The 14,286-nt window shown below is 44.1% G+C and overlaps 1 protein-coding gene across 1 annotated transcript in view; it reads left to right on the top strand.

Annotated features, from left to right (window-relative positions):
• Positions 1–1,531: 1,531 nt before the first annotated feature.
• Positions 1,532–14,286, top strand: part of DUSP26 (dual specificity phosphatase 26) — a 41,273-nt gene continuing 28,518 nt past the window's right edge. The window contains exons 1-2 of the mRNA XM_064472715.1: positions 1,532–1,638; positions 14,056–14,128. The gene's annotated coding sequence lies outside the window, so the exon portion shown is untranslated. The remainder of the gene's footprint in view (positions 1,639–14,055; positions 14,129–14,286) is intronic.

Here is a 14,286-nt window from a genome sequence, read left to right as displayed (position 1 = left end):
TTCACCCATATTTCTACTACCTCACAGCCAAAGCAGGGCCACGTCCTGGCCACTGCATCCCAGCCTAGTAGTGCACTAAGCCACAGATCTTCTTTTACCCTCTGACAGTGTCACTGTCTTCTCTAATGTAATTAAATGATAATTATTCCCTGTCCAGAACATTTACTTATAGTCTGTAGAAGTATTGAAGTTGATTAAACACATATGCTGCTGGTAGATAGTTCCTCCAATCACATATGGAGTGATAAAGGGTTAGCTAAGGGAGAACAAAAAATAATGCAATACCCTGCTGCTGCAAAAGAAAGGGCAACTGAAAAAAGTGGAGTCTGTAAGAGCAGGAAGGCCTACATACAACAAAAAGACCTCTTGGCATAAGGTAGGGCTAAGGCAGTAGGGAGAACAGGCCTATAGATGTTTTGAGAGAGCTGGGAGAGCTTTTCTTACCTCTTTAGCTGGTAGAGGCCAATTATCCGCACCGCCAAAGCTGACCGTTCAGCCAAGAGACAATCCTAATACTCTGCCCTCACCAGGTGTCCGTGTAATTGCTTTGTTACAGTTTGTGAGGTGCACATGCTTGTCTTTGAATTAAGTGCAAAAGCAGAGAGATGGCTTACCTACACACATGCCAGATCTGGTCTGTCCATCTGCCTATGTTTGTCTATGTGTCCATATGTCTAGTCATCTATTTATTCCTATATTTATTTGCTGCTGTTTTACATATATCTTTTCTGAATCCTGATAGAACAAATGGAACTAGAGGGGCAATGTTAAGAATTATTTCATGGTGTGATTTCCTGCATGCCGGAATTGTTAGGCAAGGTCTGAGGTATACGTAGGAACACCATCCTGTCTGACAAAGCTGGCTTAGGGCTAAGAGCAGTTCAGGGTTAGCACCAAGGGGCCCAGCTGCTATGATGTTTTCCCCCTCAGGAATGCCTGTGTGGGCACTGGTACAGGAACACTGCACTGTCCCGAGCCCCCACGTACTATGAATCACCAACAGTGGAAACCCATGGCGGTTTTGGGCCTGAAGAAGACAACGGAGGAAAGTTCGCAGGCTTTCAGGAATAGAAAGAACTTCAGTTGCCAGGGCTTTCAAAGAATTCTATTTAACTAGTATGAAAACTACTATGAAGCCAAGCTATTTCCTCATTCCCTGATTTCATGGACTAGATGCAAACTGCTGAAGGTGGCCATCTTTCTCACCACAAACAAATATATCTTTATGATCTTAAAAGCATTAGTAAGAGTGCAAGATGAAAGGGACAGAAATAGCACTTCCTTTCACAGTGTAATTGCCTGTATTCCATCTGGGGAAGAAGTGTGCGTTTTCTAATTTGCAGAAGTCACAATCTAAAATCCTTTAAAATGTACTTGCTTTTTTTCCCCCTTGTTCCTCCCATGGAAAAAAGTGCTGAGGTAGATTTTTCTTTCCCTGTAAACAGGATGTATTTTATCATTGTGGTAGGTATGCTGCAAGCCTTTACAAAGAAAAGAGAGTGGAAGTCAGAGTGAGAGAGAATGACAAAAGCTTCACAGATTGAATTTGCTCCCCTGTATACTGGAGGGAAGGAATAGGAGCATGTTGGTATGGAATGAGGTCTTTGATCATATGAAAAAGTGGAGGAAGCTGCAGAGGTAGGGGCAATTTTTGAATAACTAATAACTAAGAAAAAATTGTTTAGTGCACACTCTTTGCTCAGAATTTATTCCTTTCTAATCAGTACCTCTGACAACTTGCTTTTCTGCTGCTGCTGTCAGCAAAGTTTCACAGAAGACCCAGGTTCCTTTTCCTGCTGCTTCAGTGACAAGGCTGAGTTACTTGGGCTGGGTATTTTATAAGACTATAACCTGCTGAAACACAGGTTTACATTTGCCCACCTTCTTGACCCACACATTCTTCTGCCCACGTAACTTTCTGTTAACCTGGCTGTACCTCAGGGCTGTTTATTTTTTAATATACACCTGCGTGGTACCTTAGTACAAGGGTGAGGTCCAGAGTCTCTTGCTGCAGCTGTAAATGACAGAAATATCTATCTCTTACTGCCAGGAAATAGCGTACCATGAGGACTCCCTTCTGCAAGACTTACTTTCCCTTTCCAGAAAAAGCCATGGAGGATTTTTCCCCTAAGGGAGGCCATGGCTATCTATGAGAAGCTCAAATGTTAGGGTCCAGCCTGTAATTTGGTTGTACATCCAAGGTCTCCAAGCCTGAGATGCAGTTTAGATGAGATCACGCCTTTGAGCCGGTTCCATGTGCTGTTACCCTCTCCAATGCTTTGCCCATCAGTGGCTACAAATTAGTGTCCCCCACTCTCCGAGACAGGCCCTTGCCAGGCATGTGATACAGCTTTCTGACTCAGCCTTTGGATAAATTGAAAGCTCTACATGACCATCTATCTTGCTCTGGTACACGAACAGATGATGAGTAGACCCTATTCTGGTTCATCCTCTGCTCATCCATCATCCTCCCTGCCACCTGTTCCCTTAATGAAGGGAACAGAGACAGATGAGAGCTAGCCAGACAAATGGACAAAGACTGACAAAGGGATACACTCCTGGGTTTACCGCTCTTAGCACCGTATGAATAACAGATACATGGAGCTAACTGAACTACTTCCCCATGATGGAAGCTCTTCCAATTGTTTTTTTTCCCCCGATATTTTTTTTTTCTTAGGGATTTGCAGGTAAGTTAACTTGGGAACAGTATCTACACAGACAGGCACACCTTTGTGGAGGATGCAGGTGAAGCAGGAATCATTAACCAAAAGATATTGGGGGAATGACTCCCTCTGTAGAATGCTAATGTACTTTTGTGATATAGCCTGCTACGACACGGCGCACAGAAAGGAAGGATGATGTCTCTGTATGAGCAGGAGAACCCTGTAGCTTCATGTCTCACGTTTTTATAAGGAAGCTAACCCAAAGGTGGTTGGTATCGGGCAAGGCTGCAGTAGCTGTTGGATCAAGCTTACATTTACAGAGTAAAACATCTGCAGCTTTAATTGTACTCAGTACTTTTATGGCAAGTAGATTTGCAAAAGCAGTTTGCAAAAGCAGGCACTCTAGTGCACTGTCCCTTGTGCCATGTTGGTACGTCACCCTGTGCACGCCAGTCATGCAAGAGAGATGATAAAAAATATCTCCCTGGCAACCTTCTCATTTCTGATCTTAGGTTACCGCTACCTACAAGGAGAAAGTCTATGCTTAAATTTGACTGTCAGAAAACAGTGACAGAGCACTAGTTTCCTGGCAGGCTTGTCTCTCCCAGAGAAACCACTACAGAGTTTCCTCTAACCCAGAGAAGGTCTGCTCCTGTGCCAAGAGGACATGTAAAGGCACCATCTGGAGCCCCCTGCTACAGTGGTATTAGCAGAGACGTCCAACTGAACTGACTTGCAATGAAAGTGCCATTTGTTTTTAGAAGGGAAAATGGAAATTCATTATCCTGCAGGAGGGGGAGGTGACACTAGCATATTCTGCCCCAGCTGCCAGTTTCAGTAAGCATCGGTACAAACTGAGAGTAGAAGTTCCCAAACATTTACACTGATTCAGAAAGTTGCAGTAGGAAAGCCAGCTTGTCTCCATCGTGTAGTGTCTGGCTTTCTCTTCTCCTGTGGAGTTATTTCAGGTCAGCTCATGCTGAGAGTTCCCTGCTAAAGACTACTGCTGCCCTCATCATTGCTAATATATATTGACATACTCAAGAATCTCCACCCTCGTTTAACTTGACAGAAAATATTACGCTTCTGTAAGTACTGTTGATGCAATAAGTTACGGCCGTAAGCTCACCTGTCACCTTCTTAGGAGTGGGAAAGGATGAGGATGCAGTCTTTGAAGTCTCTTTGCTCAGTGGGTTTTTGAACAAGGCAGAAGAAAATTCTGAGAGGGGTGGGTTTTTTGTTTTTTCTGTTTTAAAGCAAACTGGTTTTGTTATAGAAAACAAAAGAATGTGTGCTTAGCTTTTTGTTGTATACCCTTTTTTTTTTTGGAAATACCTTGGAATAGAAAACCTTTGTCCTGACCTCACCCAGGATTTTCCTACCTTTCTGCATAACCCAAAGGGATATTACGCCAGCTGTATGCAGGACTGTCTGTATTTCTCTTCTTGTGGTTATTGCCAAGAGGATTCAGTAACTAGCGTGGATGCTCAGGGATTCGAGGGAACAACCTGATAAGAATGCAGTTGGCGTTACTGTGGCGCACACACAACTCAGCCGCAGAATGCCAGTGCTCTGCTTCCAGACAAACTCTGCTCATTGCCACTGGCAGTTTGCTCTATGGGATGGATGCGTGGTCAAGACATAATATAAAAGCACTGAAAAACTGTTGCAACCTGCCGAGCCACCTGCAGATTGCAAAGTGTGCCTGATTATAGATAAAACCAGACCTGGTGAGATGCTATTGCATTCAAGTTGTACTGTGTTCTTTAGAGACAGGTAGCTGACTCCCCGGGTGAAAGCAAATACCTGATTAACTCTGGCACAGTGTTTGGCAGATCTGCAGAGCCCTGGGAAAAAAGAGAAGCACAAAGAGAGGGATCCATGAGCAATAATTAATTGCCATACTCAATGTTTTACTGAGAGGCAATTATGCTGTTCTAAAACTGCCTTTTCTTTTTCTCTTCTTGTTCGAGCTTTGTCAAACTTTCCATCCATCAAATCCTTTTTCGAGTGAGCATCTCAGCGATGACTGTGTTTTCAGTCCTGACTGGGTACCAATGCTATAATAAACACAAATATCTTCCAGGCCTCTGATCACATCCAATACAAAAGCCACATGAACACTAATTGTCTCCCTGTGTACTACTTCTGGATGCTGTACACAGGCTGTGATGAACTTACCAGCTTGTTTGGCACCATCCAGATGAAGCGAGGGCACTGCCAGTTATGCTTCTGTACCTCCTTTGCCAGCAGATAATTAGACCTGCACGAGGTGGTCCTTGCAAACAATATGATACTCACCTGATTTAGCAGGAGATACAGGTTATGTTCTTTGCAAGATTCATGAACTTTTCAACCTATACAGATTCTCGCCCTGCTCAGATAAGGATAACATCTGAACATCTCACTAGCAGCATGAATGCTTTATTCTACCGATGCTGCCGCTAGCTAAACAAGGATTATTCCCGTTTTATAGGAAGAACTGAACCACAGAGGGATCAAATGACTTATCACAGGGTATAGGTGGTGGCACCAGAAAATGGATGTAGTTCTGCTGCCTATCAGCTACTTTGATTCACGTCTCTGAATCTGACTGCACATGGTTATTGGTGACCATTTAGTGGCTTTGCCTCAAAGTCAATTGAAGCTGGCAATTTTTCAGGGTTTCAGGGTAAAATCAGATGCCATTTGTCATTGGGTTCCATTGTTTAGTCACACAATAGGACAGTAAATTTCTTGCACATAATGTCCTACAAGGACAGAGAATAGAAAAAGGCAAATCTCCCATTGCCTTCAAGTGAATCTCTGCCTGCCCATCTTGCAGCACCAGAGTATTTGAAGAGGACTGGGAGCTTGTTTAGATTAATGGGAACCAAGCACAGTCAGGGGTAGGGAAGGCTGCAGTGATTTAATATCATGTAACTAAGGAAAGAGAAAGGTGCCTTTCTGCCTTAGCTGAAAGGAGGATGGGAAAAGACAGCTCTCTCCTTCCCTAAACGAAGCCATCTGCAACACTTCCAATTTAAATCCAAATAATATCTGAGGTTTGGGATTCGGCAGCAAACTAGCTTTGAGTCCTTAATCCCAGTGCCTGATGTTTGGGGGTGTTGGGATTTGGAGCTAATTAATTCAGCCACCTGTAATTTTCGCTCACATGTACTGTCTGCCTTTTCCTTAGATATATCATATGGTTTGGAAGGCTGAGACAATGCTGGCCTGAATCCTAATCCCCCATACTGCCTTTTTTTTAAAATCTTTCCCTTATTCTTTTTTTCCCAACGCTTTTTCTTGTTTCTTGTTCTTTTCTTCCATCTTTCTCCTGTTGCTGTCTCCCTCTTCTGGGTACTTACTCAAAAAAAAAAAAAAGAAATATCTGACATTCAGTAAGCAATTCGGCTCTGCACGGATGGATCAGCCTTGTTCCCTTCAGGGCCGTCTGCAGAATGATGCTCCCAGTGCCTGTCCCAGTCTCCCTGGCTGGTTTCATCTAGCACAAAAGATTCAGTGCTGAGTGCTCCTGTTGGGCACAAGGCTTCAGGTGATAAATATTGCAAGATCCAGAAAGCCCAGGAGTCCTGTCCTGATTTCTTTCCCTTGGCAGTGAAAGGATGGGAGAAGAATGAAAAGATAATTAGTTTGGAGTTTTCAGAAATGAAATGGAAAAGGTTAGTTCGTTCCCTTCTAATGCCAAGTGAAAGCTTGGGCTTAAACTATCCAGGGTGCAAGGTTCTGCAGGCAGCGAATGTGTCTGCTTGCTTGTTTGCAAAACACCCTCTGCTCTTTTGTTCCTGTAAAAATAACGCCTTGCAATAACTGAAGCTGGAGTCAGTTTTCCCACATCTGTAGAGCCTAGAGCTGTTATTTTTTATGACTGCTTTTCATATTACATTAGTGCCAAGTGAGCCTGGGAGCCTGATTCTACTGGGTGCTGCACACACAGGCAGCAGGAGGCAGCTGCAGCCCGAGCAGCTTGCTTGCAGCCCGAGGCCTCCAGCCAGGAACGAGCTCTCTGCAGCAGTTCTGGGCATCGTACAGAGGCTTAATGGCTTCAGTGGGAGCACCACACTAACAGGGGTGTCCCTTCAGATCTTATGCAGGCCCGGAGGCTAATGGGTACGTGAAAAAATGAAGAAGGATGGAAGATGTCAGAGCAACAGGAACAAGATAGTGTTGTTGCATTGGTTACTTTCACATCCAGCTTTTAGGTGCCTAATACAGATGCACTAAACCGATCAACAGTACAAGGCTCATCTCGTCCTCTGTCCTTCCAGTATCAGCAGGATTGTGAGCTCCTGAGCTAGTCTGTTAGAATTTCCAAATCCCCACCAGATTTACCTTGGTTTTGCAAGGGAAAATGATCAGGCTTTGCAAGACTTCCTACTTCAATCCCTGTTTTCCTGGGCTGTTAAGGATGGCTGGTAATAAAACTTCCCCTAAGCTACATTGGTCATTTCACTTTACATAATTTGGTAGCAAACTTCAGAAAATCCTGCAGCTGCAAGCCCTTCGCATGGTTTGGAGCTCCCTCCTGCAAATTATGTCCTATCACTCCTGCCTGATTGTAAGTGTGCCTGGCAGATTCAGGTGTGTGAAAACCCTTCTTTGTCTCCTGCTACTTAAGCAAGCATCAGCTTATATTCTTGTCGCATGCAATCAGGCAGCAGAGCTGTAGTTTCTGGTGCTGGCAGCTGTTCATTAATATTGTTGTCCATGCTTGGATCTCTTGTGAGGACTTGGGTGAAGCACTTTGATACTGGTACGGTCAGACTGCTAATGCATGCTGCCACTGTTTCTTTTGCAGAAATCTTTCTTTTGAAGGTACCTAGAGGCCACCCAGGTTGTTTCAGTTGAAGGTCAGAGGACATCTGCAGTGGTAGCAACAAATAGGCCAAAAGAACCCTGGAGCTCTTGGGCCATTGCTGTTTGAATGAGATAAAGTTATAACTATTTAACATTCCTGGGTGTGAAATTAGAATGATCACATAATCTCCTTAGTCTCTGACTACAGGTCCAGCGTGGGAATATGAATCTTAATTGGTATTTTCTTATCAATACACTCAAGTTGAGGGATTAAGGATAAGAGTCTTAATACAACCTGAATTTTTGGAAGATGCTTCTGATTTTAGTGTGATCAAAGAAGCATCACTGGTGCAGAGAGAGCCTGGGGAGAAGGAGTGTAGGAACACGAACGTCAGTTCTCAAGGTGCACATACTCTGTACACATGGTCCCACCGTGCTGTTCTTCCCCTGCACACCTAATGTACAGGCTGTGCAAAATGTCTCAAAGAATCAGTAACACAGACGGATAAGAAATGCAAGTGCACTGTCATTTGGTCTCTAGGTAGTTTTTTAGGCATTTTATTGGTATGACAGTGCTTTAAACGATCTCCCATAAAAGAGATCTGTGACCATGTGAATAAATACACAAAGGACTCCTGTTGATTGCTCTATTTTTATTTGCCATTTAAAGTTAAGGGCACGGTTAAAAACTTTGCTGAACAGTGATGATAAGATGAATCCCCTTAATACATACCAAAAGATGCATTACAACCACAGATTGCATCCCCTCTGTCTTCTCCTAAATACGGCGTCAAGTATTACTGTGTTAATGCAAAATTCCTGCCATCCTAACAAATGAAGAGTGGCAGGTATAATATACCATCAAACCAGTCCCAGAGCACCAGCTGCTGGCTTTGTCAAGGTGATCTGAAGCAACAACAGGGTGTGTGGATTGGTGTATTTTCCTCTGATTAAGTGCAAACTCAGGGCTCCTTGGAGTACATTAGTGTGCAGGAATGCCCTCGGTGCGAGACTGCCTGCCAACACGCATCCGTGTCCATCTTCATTTACAGTGAAAGGCAGAGGTTTGTACCTTCTGTGGTAGTAAATGGGCAAATATGACTGCAATAACCAAATCTGCAGTTCACTTCTGTTGTGGGAGCTCTTCCTATTTGTTCTCTCCGTCAGCTCCAAGTTGCATTTCTCTCTTATGTCAGCTATAACTATATATCTCATCCCTCCTTCCCTGCTCCCCCTTGTTCCCTAGGGCCTTTCCTGTGAAGTTCTTGTATTTCATTCATTCTTAACTGCAGTTATGCCCTCTGCCTGACCATCAACCTTAGAAGTTGAATGGATACAAGGAAATACTGCTATGTAGGGGGATATTTCCATCACCTTACTCTCTGAAACGTCTGGGTTCAAAGCACGTCTCCATAGAGTCCTCTCACCGTTGCGAGACAAATTCCTCCTGTGAGCAATTCAGAGCCAGACCTAGCTTAGGAGCAGAGACAGCTTGGACTGAGGAGCCAACCGTATCAGTTTAATAACCATTCTTTTGCGAATGAGAACTTCTGTGCAGACAACCCTGGGCACAGAGATGATAAGGCAAGCACCCCCACTTGTTTTCATTTTTCATTGCTGTCAAGCAGGAAGATCACAAGATTTGGCTTTTGTATCATAGCGTATATAACACTGGGCTGTGTCTTCTTTTTAAAGCGTTCAGTGTTGGCGGCTGACAGAGCCATAGCCCAGACAGTGGCCTAATCCAGGCTGAGTTGCAGAGTTGCCTGCATGAACATGCATCAGGCCTGATTCTCCTCTCAGAAAACTGTATATCAGAAATATTTACAATTGTGTATTCCCACCTTGTAACCAGCCAAAGAGTTGTACTTTCTTTTCTTAGCTTCAGTGGCTGAAAGGTTAGAAAGAGAAGAGGATATTTTATTCCTAGAACTCAGAGCATTTAGCATTTTCTTCCTTATACAGACGGAGGTGGGGACACATGGAGGGGCATGACTGCATATATTAAGGATGTCATATATGTAGTTAGCGGCAAACTGGGAAAAAGTCTCGTAAGTCCCAAGACCAAAGTGTATTAGAGAGAGCAGAGGAAACGCCTTGCAGAAAACTACAAACATTTTCTTTCCAGGGATCCAGAATGCCATCTAACTCAAACAGCCACCAGTACTGTTCTTGGCACTGTAGTGTCAAATCTCCTGAAATTGCCCTGCTGTTTAATCCTTCATGCTTAGCATAACACGATGCTTAATTAAATGTACCGTTTCCTCTTCCAAGTAACGTTTCAGGAGTAAATGGAGCCCTTGGCCTCAATGAACAGGCCATTTTGTGTGTAGTTATTAGAGTCAGTTTGTGAAACGAGCTTGCTGTGCTGCCGGGATGGTTATTTTAATACAGCTGTCAAAGACAGAAACTGCTCGCATCACAGAGGGCGAAGGTAAGGCTGCCCGGCGCAGGGCAGCCTCCCTGCTCTAATGCGGCGCAGCCTGGAAGATCTCCAGCCCTGGGATGCAATGCAGCATCCCAGTCTAGCCCCAGTCGCTCAGGCTGGAGCATGACAAAGCAGGACTTTCTTACTGATGAGAGCAGGAACAGGCCATGTTATACCACTGCGCAGGGCTGGTGAGCCCACCCAGGCTGTGCTGTTATCCGCCTGCTTTAAGTGATCTTTTTTTTCTCTGTGTGGCATAGCATCAAACTCCTGAACTTAGGAGCCTGGTGATACCTGGCTCCTTAGTGCAAGACACCTGTTTTTAGAGCACTGCCAGCATAGCAAAAGTGTGCATTTGCTGAAACCTAAACCTGTGTGGGGAAACAACAAATTTCTGCATGGAGCAGAGCTATCAGTTTATGCCTACAGCTGTGTAAGCATGCTTTGGCCATGCTCAGGGCCAGCTGGATGTCAGCCAGGCCTGAAGTGGAAGCCATATAGAGGTATTAGTGCAGCGCCAGCACCAGGCTAGTAAACCCTCCTGAGAGGCTGGGCATATTACCCTGGGCTCAGTAGTGCTTTAAAACTGGTTCACCTCTTTTGGACTGGAGCTGGCTCACATCTGCCCATAGCTGACCCTGTAGATACTCCCTTAAATCCATCATTTGCATGCTCGTTCTCTGCATAATGATGAATCTCCCCCAGTATAATTACTGTCCAACTCCAGTCCCTGAGGTGAGAAGCTGGTTCCAAGGAGTTAAAAGCATATCCAGGAAAGTTTGGGTGATCTGGTATGCACAGGCTCGCACTATCTGGAATAGTTCAGTTGAGGAGGCTGCACTTAATTAAAACTGCAAAATGGAACAATTAGCAGAGGCTGGAAATTTCCTACAGCCTCAGCTGAGTGTAATGGGTGTTTTCTACTCTCTGTATTTATCTTACTGTTAATCTGTAGCTATCAATTAAAATAATTCTCCAAACTTTGATGGGTCCATTTGGAAACTACTTGGATAACAATAGAATTATTTCACTTTTCTGTTGCGAAGCTTATTTTGCCTTCACTTTCTTTTTAGTGCTTGCCATTATTAAAGGGAGTTTGTGCTCTGATCTTGGACCTGGTATGGTACGGAGGATGCAGTTGGGGTACCGGCACTGGCTGGGCTGCCAGAAAGGGCAGAAGTATCATTTATGGCAGTTTTCAGGTGCTGCAGTAACTCCCAGTTGTTCTAACAGTTTTAGTCAGTTGAGGGAAAACATGCAGCAGAGTCTAGGGCCGGGAAAGAGCAGCTGAGGTATGGAGCCTTTGAAGTCTGAAAATTGATTTTCTTCAAAAGGGAAAAAGCTTCCTATCAGCTCACAGCTACAGTCATGGGCAGCGGTGGCTTTTTCCTGTAGTCACAGTTCAAATCTGGACTAAGAGTTAAAGAATAAATAGTGTGTAATGCTTAGTCAGTCACAAAGCATTACTTTAGGTCCATTTTCTGCTCGTCAGGCTGGGGGCATCTAATTGAATTGGCACTGGTGAGAAACTATATTGCCAGTTCAGGGTGTCACAAACTTCTGCTGATGCAAGGAGGCACAGCGCACGAATTCAGTATGAACCACACAGCTTCTGCTAATGTGTCACCCCGTCTGCGTGTCCCAGGCCACCTTGCAGGGAGGCTTGCTGGGCTTAGGGGTGGTTTAAGTGACGCCATTCTGTCCTGGCTCGCTCTGTTTGCATGGTAACAAGGCTGGCTGTTCTGGTGCATGTGCGTTGTTGGGGGTTTTTTTAATCCAATGTAGGCGCTGTTCTTTCAGGCTGTTTCACACAAGTTGCTGGGCAGGCAGAAATAACCTGTATTGTCCCCTGGCCTCAGGCAGTGCTCAGAGCTGTAGCACAGGGACAGCAGCTCTCCCTCCCTGCCCCCTCTCAGGGGAGCCCTCCAGTTCCACCTTAGCATTTGATTCAATAATCATGAATAAACTGTGGGAAGAGCTGACCTTTGCAGTGACCCTTCCCGCACAAAGCTCATGTTCTAGCTGAGAGCTGCATTTTTGTTTTTAGCATGAGTTTTAAGCACTCTAATTAAATCAGGGACCTGGTTTAATAATCCTGGTTGGCTCAGGCAGCTGAGACAATTCGTTCACAGTTGCTTTATTAATGCGGTGGTAATCTCCAGGTTGGGAGTTCACTGCTTTATTCATTCATCCTATTCTTTGGGAATGGGGAATGATTTTTAAAGCAGTCCATGCTCTAGCTGGGAAGGCCCAGCCTGCAGCCCAGTGCATAGGTTTAAAGCACTTGCCCGAAGAGGGTGGAGAAGGATGGAGCAAGGAAACCACACTGGCAGTTTTCCCTCAGGCTTTCACATTATGCCATTTTGTGTTTCCGCAGCACCTGGCATAGTTCAGGCCTGTTAAGCCTCGCATCTGAGCTCCTGGGCACCCACTGCAATTAATAAATCTGTTGTCACCTGTCCATGGTCAGAGCAAGCCTAGCAAAACCCTGACCAGGTTTTGAGCTGAAAATCATATTGTTCTGTAAGCCATAACTATGTGGCTTTGACTATGGAGCTTCCTGTATGTGTCTTGGATTAGAATTTATTCTAGTACCCTCCCTGTAAAACTGATATATTCATCCGATGGCTGATGCTGTTTGCACTCACTAGGGTGTAAACCAGCAGCCACCCAATTCAAATTGACAGCTACACCACATAAAAATTGGTGTGAGCAAGAGGAGAATCAGTCCCCTGTGTATTTTCAAGGTGTAGAATGAAATGCCTTTCAAAATGCTGCATAATATACAACGTAGCGAGCATGCAGGATGGCTTGATTTCTCTTGGTTCTCCAATATATGTAAGAGGATAGAGATATAAAAAGAAAAAATATGCATTGCTCATTACATGGAAACTATATCACAAAATGGCTCTAAGGCAGATATATCTTCTCAGATGACACCAGTTTCTTAGTAAAATATCTGACGTCTCAAGTATTGTAAATCACCGTTGCTGTGTTGACACAAGTGAAGCTGCATTGATTTACACCAACCGATGATCTGGCCTTTATTCATTATTATGGCCTCAAATTAATCCCTCCGGAGAAAAACAGAGAAGTTTGGAAAGTTGGGCTAGTTAGTTGTGCGTGTGTATTCAGTCACGAGGACTTCCAGAGCCTCAGATAAAGAAAAACATTCAAACAAAGCAAAGATGAGTAACTGACGGTCACAACTGTGATTATAAGGTATAATTACAATTAGCTGCACAAGGGTCTTAATCGTGAAAATAATTACGTCAGCTGTTTCCAAAAGAAAGGGGAAGGTAATTAAGTGGCCCAAAGGGGTGACAAAACATAGCACAGGAGTGAGAGAGACGGTGTTGACAGAAGGAGAACCCGAGGGTGCTTAGAGGCCAAGTCCACTGGATATTTACTATTGCCTCAAGGCTTTCTGAAGAAAGAAATGCAGGGAGTCAAGCTCATAGCTCTAATAGTGAGCTGTTTAGGTTGATTGATCCAATTTTAACACCACTAGAAAATGGGGAAAAAAGGAGTCTCAGGGATACAGCTACTGGGTTTCTAATCTTTGTTAGGTTAGGGCTGTCTTTATTTCTTTTGCAATGCGATTAAGACCAGACCAGTCCTCAAGCCACCTCTCCTCTACTAGACTGTACTACCAAAGGAAGCTTATTGTTGTGTCCCACAAAATAAGTCTTGAGGCAGCTACCCAATTTTTAGACAATATGTATACAGCAAGTCATTTCTGTTTCTCATGGCGTTGTTTTAGCTGGCTGTACTGGGAGCATGCTTTTGGTCCTTCCCCTCTTTTTGCTTAGACAGCTACTTCTTGTTCCAGCTGGTGTTGGGTGAATCAAATATTGCAGCCTCCAGAGCAGGTCATTGTGCCACAGGATATCTGTCAGAAAACCCAACCGTCCATTCCCTTACACACACATCGTGAATTATAAAAAGCTCTCTTCAGGGAGTGAGGGTGGCAGGGTCCTGTAATTTATCTTGCATGAAATGAGCTTGTTTGAATGGACTGGAAAAGCCAAGCCATTAATTTAGAACAGCTTCTGGACTCTGCAGAGCTGCAATTCCATTCTACATATCCACTGCTGTAAAAGTTAAGGGATTTTAATACCCTTTCCTTTTTTTTTTTAATTTTTTTATTTTGTCCTGCTGCAGACTTAGTGCTGGCTGCTCCCGTTGCACGCTTCTGAATGCTTCTTCACCTCACCAGTCGTGTGTGAACAATTCAGTGAGTTTGCTCAGAGTAAATCCTCTTCTTTAAACTCATTAAAGTGTGCCAAACCTCTCCAAGAGCCATTTGACAAACTCCCCTGAGTAGCAAAGTAATGTTTATTATGATTATTATTACTATTATTATTTTTCTCTCAGCCCATCTGTAATGTAAAC

This window comes from Phalacrocorax carbo, chromosome 24 (assembly GCF_963921805.1).
Source record: "Phalacrocorax carbo chromosome 24, bPhaCar2.1, whole genome shotgun sequence".
Classification (NCBI taxonomy): Eukaryota; Metazoa; Chordata; class Aves; order Suliformes; family Phalacrocoracidae; genus Phalacrocorax; species Phalacrocorax carbo.
Note: the sequence above shows the minus strand (reverse complement) of the source record. Positions and strands in the feature narration are given on the sequence as shown.